Source organism: Aquila chrysaetos, chromosome 2 (genome assembly GCF_900496995.4).
Source record: "Aquila chrysaetos chrysaetos chromosome 2, bAquChr1.4, whole genome shotgun sequence".
NCBI classification, from domain to species: Eukaryota; Metazoa; Chordata; class Aves; order Accipitriformes; family Accipitridae; genus Aquila; species Aquila chrysaetos.
The window spans coordinates 12,228,358-12,243,817 of record NC_044005.1 but is presented as its reverse complement, the minus strand read 5'-3'; the positions used below and the strand labels follow the sequence as shown (position 1 = coordinate 12,243,817).

General features: G+C 40.8%; 1 protein-coding gene across 6 annotated transcripts in view; it reads left to right on the top strand.

The window, feature by feature from the left end:
- The first annotated feature begins 4,884 nt into the window (after nucleotides 1–4,884).
- Nucleotides 4,885–15,460, top strand: part of KLC1 (kinesin light chain 1) — a 57,450-nt gene continuing 46,874 nt past the window's right edge. For 2 of the 6 annotated variants that reach the window (XM_030037110.1, XM_030037091.1), the window contains exon 1: nucleotides 4,885–5,246. The gene's annotated coding sequence lies outside the window, so the exon portion shown is untranslated. The remainder of the gene's footprint in view (nucleotides 5,247–15,460) is intronic. The other 4 variants (XM_030037134.1, XM_030037124.2, XM_030037116.1 and 1 more) reach the window with 3 other exon arrangements.

The window sequence follows — 15,460 nt, the reverse complement described above, 5'->3', positions numbered from 1 at the left end:
CACAGACTATCAAAGATTTTGTCTTTGGAAGACTCTGTTTGTTGTGTTTGTGTAATAAACTTTTTTCCTATCAATACTAGGCCTTATCCCAATAGAAAGGTAAAGAAAGGGAGCACAGTCATAGTTGGGAAGTAAAGATATGGGAGGGTGAAGAGAAGCACTGTATCACACACTGAATGTTCTTACTCTAGTAGCAGCCAAGATTGTGATATTCCAACAGAGTGTTTTTTTGTTTCCTCTGAAGGACTTAATACACTTCTGCAAGGGTTCAGTGACTGAGGTAAGTGAATACAGAAATAAATGTAACTTCCTGTGACTCATATGCAGTGATTAATAATTCTCATAACCTTGAATGAGCAACTGAAACCCCAAGAGAGAATAAACTCACTGAAAAGTGAGAGTATAGAGGAAGGAAAGGAGGAGCATAAATGGAACACTATCTTTCTTCATGTATAAGCACTAAAAGTCATGCGGAGTGAATATGGAGAAGAGAGTCCTTCCAGGCTAGAAGGGTGCTGGTAGTCAACTATCAGCTGACTACAGAACATGGAAGCAAGTAAGGAAGAAAGTTGCTTCGTCTTTCAATGAAATGAGAGGTATGGCAGAAGTAAAGAAGGAACAGAAATTGCTGCTTGAGCAGAGTAAGTAGGTATTGGTGTGAGCATTCTCTTGCAGAGGTGGGAACCTACTCCTTGAATGCAGGGAGTAAAGATACAAGTCTAATTATCATCATAAGCTCTCCTCTGCGAACCCTTAACCTGTTGGGATTTTTGATGCTTAAAAGTAGGACCTTGGAAAATACTGACAGTGTCTGTAAATTCATACAGCACAGAGTATTATAGTTTGATCAAAGGGTGCAATTCTTTGCTCCTTGATCACTTACTACTTTGAAGATAACAGTGGAAATTGGGATATATATAAATACAGCTGTGTTGCTGAAATTGTATAGTATTTTTCTTTATGTTCACATTAATATTGACATGCAAATTCTCTAATAGTTTCTAGCTTTCAAGTGGTTACTTTAACTGTATTACCTGACGTTTTTATGTCTGTTTTTAATAATAGAACTGTTTTAAAGCTAACTGAATGGGCTTCTTAAACCTTTCAGTCAGTATCTTTTGGGCTTGAACAATAGCACAGCTCTGTAATAGCTGGGAGATGAAAAGAATTCTGGTTAGCAAAATGTTAATGTCCAGCGGAAGTATCCTGCTCTGTTTTAAAAAAGTAACAGAAATTAACTAATGAAATGGCCTGTTCAAGAGTTGAATTAACACTGCATGCTTTATTTCGTTGTTATTTCTCTGTGAATAGAAAAAGGCAGGGAAAAGCCCACTGACTTTCATTTGTTACAGCTTTCTAGAAATCCTTGTGACTCTGAAAAAGGAGAATTCACTTGCATGTAAATACAGCTTATTGACTTGGGAAGCAGGATCATGATCAGTGTTCATTTTACTTAGAACTTTAATGCCATGTCCAACAGTGGGTTCCCGATGGTATGTTCAGGCAGCTTGACTCTGACAGTGAGTCAAGGTAAACAAAATACAGTCCTTTTACTCAAAAGTGCCTGAACTCCCTGATAACAAGGTAGCTCTGCATGCAGTAATTGCACGTACGCTCAAAGGAGTTAGGCTAAAACTGTGTCTGGGAATGCATACTTGACACTTGTGACTCTTAAGAACTGACTTTCATGTTTCCTCTTTTCCATAAAGGACATTCTTGTAGGAAATACAAACTAAAAGCATATGCAGCTGTCAAGTGATTGTGATGAAAAGCCAGACAGGTTGCTGAGTCTGGCCTTTCAATATTTATTATTGCCAGGATGCTTTTAAACAGCACTTTAGCGGCAGTTGAAATTATTCCAATGTAGTGCTTTATTGCAGCCCATATTTGTAAAATGAAGTAATAGATTTTATAGACTGTAGGATTAGATTTAAAAAACTTTTTTAGAGGAAAGATCCTCTAAGCCAGGAGGATAATTTTTTTTAATAACAATGGTAAAATAAAATGACCCACACTTCTTAAATGAAATGAACCTGAATTTCCTTATAGAGGTTTACTCTATTTGTGGATGTCAGTTAAACCGAACCTTAATTTGCTGCGTGTATTTCTCACACTGTTGCACCTCAAAAACCTGAGAGCTTGGTGCTGCATTAGTTGAACTGTTTGCTTTTTTTCTCTCCCACTGTGAATTACAAAACTCCCTCTCTCTTCTGGGAGAGGAGGGAAATGGGTATATTGAGAATAAAGAATCCAGCATTGCAAAGAATGTGTTATGGGGTTTTGTTTTAATATTCACTCAGATGTTTGCAGAAAACCACAGTGACTTATAGGTGGCAGGCAAAGAATATTCTAGAGACAGCATGTCTAGATCATTTCAGCCTAAAAGCAGGGCATATAGCATAACTAGTTCCCTAAGAGAAGATGGAAATGTGGACAGTAAGTAGTTTTTACTGCTAGATGAACTTGGATAACTCTTATGTAGATGAGACAGGAAAAACAAGATCCAAATGGAGAGGAATTCTTACGATATTTCAGGTCAGGCAGAAGTTTGAGGAAGAAGCATGCTCACCAAGTCTCTTCTGTGTCTATCTTCTGCTGTGTGCCATAAACAGAGGGGAGTAATACTGCACTTTAGTTCCATTGAACTAATCAGCCTTCCTGCAGGAGGGAGCTTATAGTGTGTGCTGCTTATGTGGGAAATTGCCAGCATGCATATACTTGATTAGCCAGCATATTATGAATCAGGGTCATAGCTGGAGTAGTTGCTTTGTTCAGAGATGCTCAGATCCCTCGGGTAAGCAGCTAATTGCAGGAAATCTTTTAAAGCAAATGTGTGATAGGAAGAAAGCAATGAATATTGTTTATTCAAAAGACAGGAGTGGTTCCTTTGAATCAGTTCTCTTGCGTAATTATGTAATTAGGACATGTTCTATTTTTAATTAAATCTCTTGCATATTCATGAAAATTCTCTGAACCTGTGGACCAATTGGCATGACTCTTACTTTTAAAATGTAGTTTATATAAAGGAATGCCCTTCAATCTTTTCTTTCCCTTTCATATTACATGTAAACACATATTTCACATTATTATACATCATTAGCCTGTATTACCTGTCAAAACTACAATATGATAAACCATTAATACAAAATTGCCAGAGGAATGTTTTAAATGGAGCTGAAGAACACAAGAACCTGCTGCCTGAAATACTAGTATCACAGCTGTTTTTTTGTTGGACAGCTTGACCTGTGTAAGATCCCAATCAATGAGCGGTATTCAGAAAGTATACTTCAGTTCCCTCGGTTTTTCAAATCCAACAGTGACTCTCTGTATTTGCAGTCTGCAGACAATCCATGTTCCCCTAACTTTGTTTTGTTTCTTGTGGGCTTCTGTGACTCTTCCTGTTCTTCTGCCTCTTTGACAACAGCATTAGCTTTGATTCCTCTTCCGTCTTCCTGGTTCTTCGTAGGAGTCTTGCTTTCTCACCTGATTCTTGTTCTCACATCTGCCATTTTGTAGACTTGCTCAGTGTTGTATGTTGCAAAGAGATGGGAGCTCTGCTTTCCTTGTGTGTTTTAGATATTATCATTTAGGTGAGGCTGCACATTTTGATTTACCACTATACCTCCATATGTTCCCATTAGCTTATGATTCATATCCTACATGTACTACAGAGTTACATAGCCAGTTGGACTAGATGATCGTTGTAGGCCCCTTCCAATTGAACTATTCTATTCTATTGTATGTGGAGCTCAGATGGTAATGCACCATAATATTCTGCCCAGACATAAATAATTCTTCCATAAAGTTAGGCTGTCACTGTTCTCTGATGATTTCCAATGTGCATTTTACTGCTTTGCTATATGTAACTGTTTTTCTTCATCTCAGACCTCAATTCCTTCCATCTTTCATTTCTGCGCTTAATTTCTACCTAGTGGAACATAAAGCAACATGAAGAAAATACTGTGACTGTTCCTTCTTCTCTAGCGAGAGTGGGAATGAAATTGGAAGCTGCAAATAAATAGTTCTCGTGACAAGCGCCACCGAGTTCTAATGGAAGTCTTACTTTTTATGTGTAAACCTGTAGAAAAGAGGGATCTTTCACTTAGTTCAATGTGGAACAAAGACAAGAGTGCTGAACTATATTAACAGCACATAATTAGCCCTAAGGGGGGTCCCGTCCATCACCACAGAATTTGTACTTCAGCCTCAGTTTCCCCTGTGTAACTTGCTCCACGAGCCGGCGGCATGCTGTACAGCTCTCGATGCGCGCTTGTCCCAGAGGCGTTCAGCTGAGACGGAAGCATCTGCTTTACAAGCCCTACCGTCGGCCCACTTTACATGAGCAAAACCCTAAACTTCCTTCCAGCACACCCAGAACAACCGACGCAAAAAGCATCTGCGGTGGGACCCCATCCTGGAGCAAAACCACCTCCGTGTCACCGGAGGGTGCCCTGAGGAAACGCCGGGTTTTGCTCTCCGCTGACACAGACGAGGCCTTAGCAAGGTTTAGCACGGTGCCCGCCCGTCTGCCCGGGCAGCCTCGGGGCTGTCAGAGTGGGGCCTCGCACCTGAACCCCTGACGGCCTTCATCAGCATCCCTCCTCTCCCTCCCGGGGGCCGGCCCAGCTGCCTCGGGTGCCGCGCTGAGGTGGGGGGGGGAGGCCAGGACGGGGCCGGGGGGAAGCCATTGCGCTCGCGCTCTCCCCCTCCCCGCACGGCCCTCTCCCCTCCGGGGGGGGGGATGACGTCATGGATTGGGGTAGGTGGTGGGAAAGAAGGGCGCGCGGGGCCTTGTGGGAGAAGAAGGGGAGCCGCCATGTTGGGCGGGGCGGCGGGTGGGAGGGAGGGAGCGCAGCGCGGGGCGGGCGCAGGGGCGGCGGCGGCGGCGGCGCCAGCAGCACCAGCAGCAGCAGCCGGGGCGGCGGCGGCTGCCTGCAGCTGTCAGCGCCCGCTGCTCCGGGGCCGGGCTGTTCGCCGACCACCGGGCTGCGCAGGGCCTGTCAGCGCCTCGGGGGAGGCCCTGAGAGCGCCGTGGTGCTGACCCGCTTCCTTCCTTCCCTCTCTTCGGTCCTCTCCCTCCCCCCCCCCCCCCCAAAAAACCCTTTTCCTTCCTCCCTTCCGCCCGCCCATCGCTGACATCCTCCTCCGGTCGCCTCCTCCCAACCCCCCCCCCCCGCCCCGGGCTGCGCGGCCCCCGCCGCCTCTGCGAGCGCTGCGCACATCGCCCGAGCCTGCAGCACCGAGCGGTGAGCGAGGGGAGCTGCCCGCGCCCGGGGGCGGCCCTGCCGGGGGGCGGCGGGCGTGGGAGGCGGGGGTGTGCGTGCGTGTGTGTGTGTTTTAATTATTTTGCCTTTTTATCTGCCGTTACGCAAACAACAAAAGGCTGCGGGGGCCGGCTGGTCCCTCCGCAGCGCCGCTGACAGCCAGACCCTTCCCTGGGCGGAGGGGTGGGGTGGGGTTTTTTTTTTGGAGGGGGGGGGGGGCGGAGGAGAGGGGTGCCAGGTTGTTTTTCGGTGTTTTGTGTAAAGCTCTGTCAGCCACAGTCACCGCTCGGCTGCGGGAAGGAGGAACCCCCCCGGCGGGGCTGGGGACCGGCTCGGCTTTGTCCCCGTTCCCTCTCCTGGCTCCGTTCGGTGCTGCGGCTCCGGCCGGGCGCCGCCCTGGGAGGGACCCTGGGCAGAGCCGGGGGGTGAGGGGGGCTGCCGGCCTCGCCCCTCCTTCGCGGTCCGCTCGTCCTCCGTGGGGCGTGCGATGCTTTGTTTTTACTTCACGGACTTCACCGAGGTGGTTTATTCGGTCGCTAATTCGGAAACGGTGAAAGAAGAGGCGAGGACAGCTCTTTCTTGGGTTTTGTAAAGAGTGACCGGGTTTATACATTGTAGGTCATCTACCATGCTGTGGTCGGAGGCGATTCGTGGACTTAGGTCATGGCCAGATTTCTACGCTTCTGAAATAAGGAAGAAAAGCATTGCTTAGGAGCACGTTATTCCAGCAAAATGATAGGAATATGTAACTGACTTAAGTGGTAGCTGTATCTTTAGGGCAGAGATTAATTAGAAAGACACTTTAGAATCTTACTCATTCTGGTTTCGTGTTTCTAATGTTTTTAAGTAACAAGGTGCCTGATTTGTAGATCTGCATAGCAGTTGTCTGTAGTCACAAGAAGGAACTTCCTGAATCCTTACGGAATTCTGTGTCTGAAGCATATTTTAAGGACCAAAGCAGCATCACCTAGTGTAATGCTATCGCCTGGCTTTTTGAAGGTTACTAAATCAATGATGGTGCTCTTACTCTTTTTTTTTTCCCTGTTAACGATTTCCATTAGTGTATATGATTTCAATGTAGCAGCAGTACTCAAGTACTGCTCATGGCATCAGAATACAAAATCAGAAAATAAAAACAGCTAGAAAAAAGTGGAAGTTTTTCATAGTTTGCTTTGAACAACAAAATGGTGAGCAAATGTCATTCATGATATAAAATTCTTTCACAGTTATACATAATAATACATAAAATGAAGACTATTAAAACGTAATTTTAGTGTTTTTGCAGTTGGCAGAAGGTTTAGTAACAATTACTCTGGGAAGTAATTGCCTCTTTCACTTCCACTTTTGTATTTGCACTTCACTTAAATAGAAAACTTATGCCCAAAGGGTGTGCATTGGAAGCTAAAAAGGAACGTTCGAGATTTAGACAGCTTAACATTTTAATTAAAAAAAAAAAACAAAAAACACCAACCCAACAAAACAAAAACAAAAAACCCAACAAAACTAAAAACAACACCTTTTTGAATACACAATTGATTTCAAGCTCTTTTGGAAAATAGCTTTATTTTAATTGATTATGAATTCCAAAGCTTCAGCGAAACATGATAGAGGATATTACAACCCTAGGATTATAGATACAATTGAAAGTAACACATTCAGCATTTGCTGGTAGCAGAGAGAAAGCTGATCCATCTGGTGATTCCGAGTAGAAGACCTTGTATTTTGTAAGTCACTTGCACAATTATTTTTGTGAACACATGGTTTAAGAGGACCTTTTTGTGAAATTGCAACAGATAAGGAGAACTCTAGCAGTTCCATTTAGATATGCATTTTATATAATGCAGAACCATGTGGGTAAATGCAGGGAATTTAAATTGTCAGCTCCTGAAACTCACACAACAATGCAGTATCACTTCTGCATCATGTTGCAGTTAAAGTTTGGCAAGCTTTCTGTTTCCGGAGGATGATGGTGGAAACTGGATAATTCCAGTAATCAGAAATTCTAACAGCAATTTGAGCTTAGATTCCCTTCACTTTCTAATAAAAAACCATGCTATCATATGTAATTAAAAAAGAGATTAAAGTTACCCTCCAGACGTCTCGTGAAATAGCCTCATTTACTGTTTGTCAAATTACTGTGATGTGCTAACAGTGCCTTATTAATGGAAACTGATTTTTAAAAAGGTCTGTGTTTGACAAAAGATGAATTGCATACAAAAGTGTTAATTAAATTTGCAGGAGTCCAGAATGCAATCTTTTGAATGTTTTCGACATACAAGAATCAAAGTAATACTGTACAGACACTTAAGGCATGTAAGAGCAATTGCTGCTTCCTCTGTTTATGAAGAACTTACCACAGTAATGTCAGAAGACCCTCACTTGTGTGCCACTCTTATGCAAGATAGATCTCCCTGTATACCTATATATGTGTATCTATTTGTATATACACACATACCTACACGTGTCTCTAATTGGGAGTTTGGGGAAATATTGTAGCCTCGTATTCAGTTCTGAGTCCATTTAATGCAGCTTCTGTTTCTCTTGAGGCGTGGGCTTGTGTAGTTACTCTTTCATCTCTTCCTCTGGCTTCTCTGGCAGACGTGCAGTTGGATTTATTCTGGGATTAATAACATCTCTTCAGATGCATAGCTCATGGTTATTTAAAAACTTAATTCAGTGTATAAATACTTGTTAAAATAATGTTTTTATAAGAGTGGAAAATAAGGAAATTCAGGTAAATTCATTAATAAGCAAAATATACTTCTGTATTTAATGTTGAAGAGCATAGTAGCAGATAGTGATGGGGACAAGCATGCTAGGTCTATTTCAATAAACACCTCTTGTAGTCTGTCTGCCCCCAGGGTGTTGTTCAGTATGACACAACTATTGTAAAAATGGACCAGTTCCATCATCGTTGCAATGAAGTGGCTAGTCACAGGCTTTTCTCTTAATCCAGCCTGTATAATACATTGTGTTTCCAAAGTATTTTTAATTGTTTTATAATAATATCCTATTTACTTTGACCAAGGTTTAGAAAAAAGTTTCTTTTCAATGTTAACTCTCATTTTCTTTAAAACAAAAGCATGACACATATAATGTCTAACAGATACTTCATGGTAACAAAGTACCAGTCAAAGATGGATTGTTCATTCTAAAAAGAAACCTTTTTGACTTCAAAATAGAACTGATTATAATAGTTATATCCTGAGTCACAGTCGGCTTCAGGTATTTTTGAGGTATTAAGGCTTTCCCAGTAACTTCTTTAGTGAAACATTTTCCTTTCTGAAAGCAGGCTGTAGAAATAAGTGTGGTTCCTTTGAAAGATTACTTAATCAATGCCTGACCAGAAAAAGGTGCGCTTACGCTGCCTTAGATTTGCTGAGATGCTTTTGTTGCCTTAGTCTTATGGCCCAATTTAAATCATTGGGCAGTTTGTTAGAAGGTCAGAGCCAGAATTACAGATGCTTTCAGTGATGGAGGAATTATTTCTGTAGGGTTTTGCGTGAGGTGCTTTGCAAGCATCAGGCATAAGACGACACTATACTTAGGGCTTTTTTTTGTGCTAGACAATTAATATACTTAACAATGACAGGCCATAGCAAATAGTCAAGCATGAGGACTGAGGATGTGTGCTTCCAGTACCCATAATGTATTTGGAAATGTGAACAAAGGAGTTGTTCTCGGAGGATGAGCACTAAAGCACAGTTAACACTAGGTATGCTAATTTCTTATAATGTATAAAAATATTAATCTCTGATAGTTGACAGTTTCTTCAGATTCAGTCAGCTAAGAAAACAGATGCAAGTAATAGTATATTGTGTGCTGATTTAATCACTGTTTGTTTCTTTGAATCCAGCTTATCCCTCATGGACTCTGCTATTTAACTCTTAGTGTAATCAGAAACAATCTTTACTCTGGAAGCTGTGTTTTGACATGTATGTAGAATGAAATTGAATTTATTTTGTCAAATAATTATTGTTGGTCAACTTTCTTGCTCAAAATTAGGAAGTATGGGATCATGTAATCTTCTGTTCCAAATATGCTCTCCCTCTGTTGTCTACTTAAATGTACAGATTTTTTACATGGTTTCTCAATATCAAGTCTTGCTTACAGGTAAAAGCAGTAAAATACCTGTTGTGGGTAGTCTTAAAAGTGAGCAGTTTCCTGTTTTGGTCCTTTTGTAAATCTCTGCCATAAATCCCATTCATCATACTAAGATTGTGTTTCTGGGATTATGTCAGAACTAGAGATGATTTTATTAAATTTTAAAGTGAATAGAGCAAAGGATGTAACCAGTCTAGTCAGTAGCACTGGCTTCCTTGCATATCAGTAGGGTTGGGGTGGTGTCCAATTATACTCTACTGGCTATGTGATATACCCCAGCAAACCATTTAAAAAGTTAATGTTGCACTAATTAATGTTCAGGAGGTCAAGAAATGACTGACATAAAGCTGAACTTTTTGGTACTACTTGAAAAGTTGTATCTAAACCCCAGCCTTTTTAAAGGACAATACTTAAACTTTTCAGAATTGGCAGATAACTGTATATCTTAGTAATTTGCATTACATACAAACACTGATGTTATTCATAAACTATTTCTTAAATCCTGTGCTGCTATCCCTTTTGGCAGCATATTACTACTAATGTTTTATAGTGTTCTAATATTGTGCTTTGTCTGGAAAAAGCACAAGTAGTTAAACGTTAACAAAAAATTAAGATTACTTCCAATGTGCTATTATTTGTGTGTGTGTGCCGTTCCACAGTGTAGAGTGTGGTGGTTTTAAACTTTGTAAGGGATTGCAGTAACTGCATTCCTGCAGTCTATCTTGAGTTTGCTCCTTCCAGCTAATAGTGATTGAATGATTTGCAAAACATGTCATATAGATTATGGACTAGCAGGGGAAGAGGAGGGGGGGTTCTGCTTTTTTTTTTTTTCTTCCCCTGAATAGAATATTGCATTTAAGATTTGAGTGCTTTTATGGACGTTCCTTTATCAAATAACGTCAGGCTGAAGAGTGTAGGAGAGTCACAGTTGCATCTTTCTCTTCCAGTTTGAGCAGCTTCCATTTCAGAGAGACTGCTGTTATTCCCTCATCCCTCTTGTCTTCGCCACAAGTGGATTTTACTATACCTTTGCCTTTAACATTTCATTTTTTTCATGTGCTTGAGCTGGATGTTCTTCCCTGCCCCTCCCTGCCCCCAAATCATATTTAGTGTGTGTTTAGAGGGAGAAGGATTGGTTAAAAAAGTGGAATTCCTCCCCCCTCTCCCCCTCACCTCAGCATAGAGGGTGGCTGTGTGTAGTCAGATTAATGCAACTAGTGGGTTGGTAATCTGTGAGGGTATGGGGGAGGTTACACGTTTGAGATAGGAGGAAGACAGCAACCTCCTAAAGTGTTTCTGCTGACAGAATAGTAATATATAATCAATGTTTAAGGATCTAGTTGAACTTTTCTTCAGCCTCAGTGCTGGTTTATGTAGTTCCACACTCCTGTTGCTTGTTCCTTGTCCTCACTGTTAACACAGCTTGCTGCATGGCAGCATCGGGAAATGGGTGTACTTTGCTTGTGTTTGTGTCCTGGAGCTTTGCCTTTTCTGTCCCGTCACCTCTGACTGAAAAATGATCCAGTAAGAGGTGCAGATCTTTGGTTTGATTTATAATGGACGGGAGTGCTGGCATCATGGAGGATGTGAATGAAATGTATGGCTGCATGAGGAGCATTACTTAATATCTCTAACCATAGCCTTAGTGAGTGAATGCTCATGGTCTTGTGTTTGCAGGAAGCCAGACCAGATGATTTGATGACCATTTCTGTCTCTAATTTCCTCTGTATGTAGAAGACAATAATGTGTGGAAGATAGAAGAATGCACTATTGTTTATATTTACCATTTCCCTGGATGTAGCCCAGCTGCATTCAGTATAATGAATATTGCTGTATTGAAATATAGAGGTCATGGAGTACAAGTCATAGTGATGTTTGGCACTATGCCAGCACACATGATCGTGACCTAGAGGCCTTACTAGAGGTATGAATGAATGAGTTCTCAGGAAGATATGCTAATTCTGAGGAGTGGTCTATATTGTGAAGGTTCGGTGTGCGAACCTGATCACTATGCCTACCGTAAGGCAGAATTGAATTTAACAGAGAGGATGTGATAAAACTGCTCTGTAGGGTTCTGGTCTGGGACTATTCTGAAACACAGAATGCTGGTGCTTGGTGGGCATTACTGGGGACTTAAGAAATCATGCAGAGATGACAGGTAAGATTTTGTTATGGTACTGGTAGATGTTTTAGCCAGATGTCCTAATTTTTCAAAGATTTGTTATCCATCCTGTATCTTTTGAAAACGCAAGAGGCACCACGGGGTGACTTTGACTTGGTGTCCCAGTAATTTGCCGATACTTAATTACATCTCCTTTCCATTGTTCAGAAAAGAGGTAAAGGCAGATTAATAATTCAATTACTCTGCTTTTAAGTCTTTCTTACTCAGTTAGTATCAATTTCTCTCCCAGTACTTTTAAGTTAAAATTATATGCTGCATGTTCATTTTAGACCACACTTAAAATATTGCTGTTAGAATACTCATTTAACCTTAGAAAAAATTTCTAACTTTGGAGTTTGTGCAGAATGCAGGTAGAGAGCGAAGATGCACAGTGTGTTTTTGAAAGCAACAGCCAGTGGGGTTTGAATTACAGTGCCTGCTTGTAGTTTGTGTGGGCATTGAATCTTGATTCCCACCCAGTTGTTACCTTAACAAATGGCCTGGAAATATGCTGGCTGATTTTTTTTTTTATTATTATTATTTTTTATTCTCCCCCTTAGCCCCCAGTCCAGCTGCACATGGAGCAATACTTGAAAGTGCATGATACATTGCTTTCAGTGGCATGCTTGTTTTAGGAAGTGACTGTTCTGCTGTCCTCAGTACTGGGATGCTTTCAAAACAGATTTATCCAAATGTGATGGTTTAAAAAATAATATTAAAAATCTTACTTTTTTTTTTTACTTCTTTTGCATCTATTTCCCAGTTGATGTGTGCTCTTGTTCTGTGTTAGCCCACCAGAAGAGTGGTATAGTGCAGCAGGATGGTGGCAACTGTCGCGCTAGTGTTGTTACCACAGCCAGTATTTCAGGAGTTCCAAAGGAGCACCCAATGCCCCAGCACTAACTAAGATTAATCATGAATGTGAAAGATCACTGAGAGGGGGGCTAAAACTATGGTTTGATCCTCAGATGTGAGTGCACAGAATGTTAAGGTGACAGATGCTGGGTTAGGGCCTGCTGTACTGCTCCGTACCTCCTGGCCCAGTAGAGTTCAAGACCATCTAAGTAATCCCTGCAGATTATGGAGTACTTAACAAGGAAATTATTCCCAACCTTATAGCAAAATCAGCTCTCTGCTGTTGTAGGTAAGAAATAGTGAATGATACAAGGTGGTTTTTCTAGACAACTGCATCATTTGCTACACTATGAAATGAAATTTGCAAGGTATAAAAAAGTACTAGTCTGATAACTGGTGATTGCCATTGAAAGTCTTAAGTTTTGATGTAATATTTAATGGGGTAGAATTAATTCCTTCTTGATACTAAGGATAATGCTTGAACTATTTAATTGTGCGACTATTTTTCTGTAGTCATTTTGGAAGAATTAGAATAGTCATTTTGGATTTTATATTTTTTAATGGAAGGATAAGCAGGGGGAGGCTATTTTCCCTAAAGCTTGAAGGGAGGCTGCAGTTTGTGCATCTTAATGTGAACTATTAGATAGCTTCAAAACCAGATTTAAGGGTTTGTTGAACCTAAAGGCTAGTGTGTGCTCAAGCAGTGTTAGTGAATGTTCCTTTTATGTCTGCAGAAGAAATCGGTGATTTTCTTGTTTTGTTTCAAATAACCGTCTCTTCAATGTTGTCAAGTGCGTAAGAGCAACATTATCTGTGCTCACAGTAAGTTGTCAGCAAAGCTTCCCGCATAGATCCAGTAATATGAGGCAAGATGTGGCCTTCTCTGCCCTTCCTGCATGCATTTTTTTTAATGGTTATACGTATGCCATAAAAAGTAGATTTGGTTGAGATTATAGGTCTGATGTTAGTAAGTGGAAGCTGATGGGGTTTTTAATGTATTATGGAAGTCTGATTTGATGGGAACATTCCTGTGCTTTTACCTAAGTGCTATTTAGAGTTAAGATAAATAGATAACATAAATGGATGCTTACTTTGATTAGTCAATACAGCAGTTCTTGTCCAAAAATAACAATGCAAAATGAAAGAACTAGAGTCAAGCTCAAAAAATGTTTTGTCTACGCTATTGGCAGCTTAAAATTGCAAGACAAGTAACTTTTAAAACACTCTTATGTTACTGTACCTCCCTATTCCAGTCCCAAAGAGATGCTCTTACCAGCTAGAATCAGTCTGTTAAAAATGTCTTACCAAGACTTAAGATTCACTGAAGACATAGTTGTGCAAGTTGGCAAGTCCATGAAGAGCCAAGTGCCATTTCCACACAGAAATAAATGTAGATTCTTGGAATATTGAGGGTAAAAACTGTGAAATTTGATAATGGTGATGGATTTGCAACTCAAACTGTATTGACAGTATTTCTTTAAAAATACAGTCAAAATTTCATTTCAGTCCATTTAGAGTAGGTAATTTATGAAGCATGTCTTTGTAACTACAAAATACAATACGATTTCTTTGAAAAATTAGCCTTGATTTTTCCTGATGTATCTTTGATTCTTGTGACAAGCATTTTTAATAACTAAGGGTAAATATAATGACTTTTTAAATGATTCAACTTGTGCCTTCTGATGCTTTTAAGTATGTTTATTCTGTCTTTATGTAACTACTCTTAATACAGTCATGATAATTTTGTTAAAATGATCTAGTGAGGTGGGCTTTGTGGTCATAAGCATAAGGCAAATCCTGTGTGGCCCAGACTGGTATGTTGTGTCAGTGTTCTAGTGAACAGGCAAAATGCTCTGCTTTCTTGAGGTCCATTGGTGGCTGCTTGGAAGTGTTTATTAGTGCTCGCAAGAAACTAAGGAAGTGCTAGCTTTGAAGAAGATCAACAGACGCTGTTTGCTGTTGACACAGCAGTAGTACAAAAAAGAGACAACTCCCTTGCTCCAAGGGGTAGGAGACTGCGATCTGCAGTCTGTCCGCAGAAGTTGCATGGACATAACTAAATTAACAAACTGGCATTAGAGCTCTTTGCCCAAGACGACCAAACAGCAGAAGAGGTTTGTATTCAGTGTTATTATTCTGGAAAAGAATGGGGGGTTGATCTTGCTGCAGGTCTGAGGATATTTGGTAAGTCTGTTGTTTCAGATTTAGAGTAAGGAAGGTTGGTACCACTAACCTGTAACAGATGATAGTAACCTCGATTAACAAAGAGTTAATAAGCATGTACCTTCTTGAAGGTATGGCTTTTAGTATAGTTCCTCTAGACTCCTTACTGGGTGTACTAATCCGGCTTAGACACATGCCTGTCAGATTTCTCTTGCACTTGCTTCAGCTTTGACAAAGAGTAATCTTTGATGTGATAACAAATGCATAGAAGGATCTTATTTCCATCCAGCTTAATTTGAAACCTGAGATGTTATAAGGGCTTGTGAATATATACAGAAAAAAATTTTTCTCCTGCATGCTTATGATACATGCAGAGTGGTTGTAGGATCTAAACAAATGCCACTTTTCAGAGGAAGAATAATCCACTGTGATTTTAGGATATGTCACTATTCTGTGTTTTTATTGCTGTCTATTTTTAGGACTTCAGAAAGGTAAAATAGTGGGTGAGACATGCCAGAAAGAAGATACTTTCCCTTGATTCCTTTTACACAAATAATGGGGGTAGGCATAGTAATGTGTAGAGGGGGTGGCCATATCATCTGAGGATCTCTATCTGCTGCAGTATGTGAGCAGGAGCAGCAAGGTGGGATTTGGCCATGGTCTGCAGCATTATGGAATTCCAGATACAGTTGAATCCAGAAGAGATTTTGGAAATAGATTGGCAGGTCATCTGGATTGTCTGCAGTTAAAAGGGTACAGATTTGACTGTATCACGACAACTGAAACACTAGCTAGTAGCTAGTGTTGATTAAGTGGAGTACTGTCAAGGGATTGACACCATAATAACCTTTTCTTTAAGAGGAAGAACAATCTGTGTAGTTACAGGATGCTTTTATGCCACTGAATACTTTTA